Source organism: Melitaea cinxia, chromosome 17, assembly GCF_905220565.1.
Source record: "Melitaea cinxia chromosome 17, ilMelCinx1.1, whole genome shotgun sequence".
NCBI classification, from domain to species: domain Eukaryota; kingdom Metazoa; phylum Arthropoda; class Insecta; order Lepidoptera; family Nymphalidae; genus Melitaea; species Melitaea cinxia.
In genome coordinates, this window is record NC_059410.1 from 15,211,467 (window position 1) to 15,215,561 (window position 4,095).

A 4,095-nucleotide genomic window follows, 5' to 3' on the forward strand; every position below is an offset into this window, starting at 1 on the left:
CACGCATGCAAATCAGACAATTTGGCAACCACGGGGTGTCAAAGCTGTGGTCTCGTTACCGCGACACGCTAGTCGCTGGGTTCGTTAATTTTATTGAGGCGTCATAACGTGGTGTTAAGTTTATTTCAAGTTTACTCCGAAATGATTTGAGGCCCGCGGTGGAAAAAACATTGGGAATGAAATCGTATCAGACAACGAAACAGCTGTGACGCTGAGAGTGACAGCGCCTTAAGCTGGGGAAAGCGGGTATACGGACAAAAGCAAGTGTCATTGATATGTTATGATTTTACAGTTTTATTGATTTACATATATCACATTTAAAGGTAATTTGAAATAGGACAACATTAAGTGGTTTTAGACCTTAGTAAGTAAAAATATTGTTTTTAACTTAGAAATTAAAAAAAATTACCGATAAAAATAAGTATAACGACCCAATCAATATTCGTAGTAAATTAACTTCTGATTTACTCTTGAAGCAATCAATTTTATATTTATTTAAACAAAAGAGGTTTTTTGGGTTTTAGACCTCAAAAGGAAAAAACGAAACCCTCATAGGATCACTTTGTTGTTCGTCTGTCTGTCAAGACTCTTTTTCTCAGGAACGCGTGTCGGTATCAAGCTGAAATTCATATCAAATACTCAGTTCTACTGTTCCTTGGAGCTGTGAAAAACTAAAACTTCTAAGTCAACCCAATCAAAGGATACAGCCGTTGATGCTGCAGAAAAAAATGCAAAAAACATAAATTTTTAGTTACATCATATAATAAAAATATTTTTAATAATCTTAATATTTATTTTGGATTATTCATTATTTATAAAACAGATATAGAATAATTATATATTTACGAGACATTGATAGGTTTTAAATTAAAACAAATGTTCATAATCGCGTTTGATCAAATCAATCAAATCAAACTCCTTGTCTGTTAAAGCTGTACAACTTTGGAACTCTCTTCCTCTTTCTATAAGAAAAGCTCAATCTCTTGCTTGTTTTAAAAAATATCTAAAGGCGCATTTTTTGTCACTAAATACCTCATAAATATCATTATCAGCTCCATAAATATATATATTATGTAGTATTTTGTTTATGTAGTATATATGTATATATTTATTTGCATATATGTATGTGTATTTATATTGTGTGTATATGTATGTGTATATGTATATTTACTTCTGCTAATATCATACTGCTTGTTAACTATATGCCAATTCTTTATCAACCGTTTGTACACTAATTCCCTACTGCTTCTATTTTTCTTGTCCTATGCCCAAAGGTTGTCTGGAAGTTGTAATGTTGAGACAAAATGTGGTGTACAATAAAGAGTATTTATTATTATTATACTGAATGTCACTCCGCCCGCCCAATACATAATAGATACATATATTATAATAACTACTTATATAATTATATAGTAAATTTACTTATACTTACATATATAAATATAAGCGGGTGGAGGAATACGCCCCGGCAGGGAGATCAAACGGCCGGGGGTTAGGGCTGTAGGCTGAGAAACCGGCGGACAATCCTAGCCGAGTCAAGTAACACCGCCTTCTGCATCCTGGCTGCGAGCGAACCGTCCCGGATCCCCAGTTGCCTCAGATGGTGAGCGAGGCTAACCGGGATCAAACCATTGGCAGATATTACGATAGGGATTATTTCAGTAGACCCCACACCCCACATGTCGACAATCTCGTGCGCCAGATCCAGATATTTACGTTTTTTCTCAGTCTCGGCTTTCACGAGGTTCTCGTCATGCGGGACGGTGATGTCCACTAAAAATACCCTCGACCGTGCCCTGTCATTATTATTATTATTATTATTTGATCTCAAACTGAAGAGAACTGAACTTGCAGTAAGAATTTATGGGGTAACATGCATAAAAACAAAAATTATTCGAATTGACCTTTGGAAAGAGACAATCGGCTGATTTCCACTTCGTAGAGCATTGTTATGGCCGGGTAGTGTACACTCGTCTTTGACAGTTTGCAAGACGTCGTCGGTCGGGTCAGCTTAATAACTAGCTGCTCTTTGAATGTCTCTCGCTTGCTATCTCTTTTATTAAAACTGTAAGATTAAGCGTCAACCTTAAGTCAACATAATCCGATTGTTAAGTTATTTGTAGCAGTAGGTTTAATTAACCAAACAGCGTTACGGCGTCAGCGATTTCAGAACTACAAAAGCTTATAATATGTACTTAACAATCTCTACACATCCCACACACACACACACACACACACACACACACACACACACACACACACTTCTGTAATTCCTTGTCGTGTTTACACTGCGATTATTGCTATTATATCAAAACTAGCTGTGCCCGCGGCTTCGCCCGCGTTGAAATTAGTGTGTCGCAATGTTTTCCCGGCAAACTTCCAGTGAAACTCATCAAAATCGGCTTAGCCGTTCCGTAAACCTTCCTCTTGCCAATGGTGGAGCCCTCTCTCCAATGGTGAAACCGGATGAAAATTCGTTCATTAGATTTTGAGCGATTCGATCACATACACTTTTGGGGACTTTGTTTTATTACACTAACTGTTGCCCGCGACTACGTCAGCGTGGTTATGAAGATATGCATTACTTGCTTTAATGCAAATTATTTTTTTATTTCAGTCACTTGAAATGCTTATCAAACTAAGTAACTTTTTAAAAGGCACAATTTAGTATAATTTAATAGTTATTTTTATAAAACCTCTCTATACACCACATTTTTTGTTTTATTTTCAGGCTGTATATGTTTCATACAAACTATCAACCCCAATTAAACCCCCTTAGCGGTGGAATATCGTAAAATCCGTTCTTAGCGGACGTCTGCTAACTATAATCTACCTCCCAGCCAAATTTTATCTTTGTCCAACCTGGATGGATAGACCATCCAGCAGTTTTTGAGTTCTCGTGATGAGTGAGTTAGTGACCTTTCTCTTATATATATATATATATATATATATATATATATAGATTACGATGCATTATTTGGACACCTCCTTACCATCTATAGAGCATATATTTTCAATTTCAAGTCTCTTACTTCAAAAACATAGGACTTTCATACAAACTTGCAACCCCCGTTTTACTCCCTTAGGGGTCGAGTTTCGTAAAATCCGTTCTTAGCGGATGTCTACAATGTATAAGGAGCCTACCTGCTAAATTTCAAGTTTGTAAGTGTTATAGTTTTGGAGATTTCGTGATCAGTGAGTCAACCTACGAACCCCCGTTTAACCCCAAAAAGGAGTTGATTGCTAAAGGTACATTCTTTGGACACCTTCTCATCATCTAAAGAGCTTATATTTTAAATTTCAAGTCTCTTACTTCAAAAACATAGGACTTTTATACCAACTTCCAACCCCCGTTAACCCCTTAGGGGTCGAGTTTCGTAAAACCCGTTCTTAACGAATGTTTACGTCCTATAAGGAGCCTATCTGCCAAGTCCCAAGTTTGTAAGTGTTATAGTTCCGGAGATTTCGTGAATAAGTGAGTAAACCTACCATCCCCCGTTTTTTTTTTTGTTAAAAATTATTTTATTTTACAATTTTTAGTGATGGGTAGACCTAGCAAGGATGCTTTTTCTCTTGTGTCGAGGGTCCGGAAACATACACAATACACAAGCACAAACACCCAGACAATGACAAACATCTATATGGCCAATACAAATGTCTGTCGTGAGCGGAGATTGAACCCACTAATGCCAGCGCAACAGCCGGTGCTGTGACCGCTGCGCTAACGCGTCGACATACTATGAGTAAAGTTCTCTATCAGGTGTACATAATAACAACCGGGACTGACAACCTAGCTTGTTCTCTGAGGCTAGGTTGGGAGAACCACAAGGATTAACAACTAGACCGAAAATAAATATTTGTATAAACATAAATATCCACTCCGAGCGGGAATAGAACCCGCGACCGTCGGTGTTTAGGCGTCGCCGACACGGCAAATGCACCATTATATCAAAGCGGTCGTCAAACAGCTAAAGGTAACTGCTGTAAATTGTTGAGAAATTCCTTCGAGTGTTTATGGGCTCCATCATCAAACCTGGTCCTGCGACACAGATGATCACACAGCAGGTAATTGCTATAAATCGTTGAAAAGTTCCC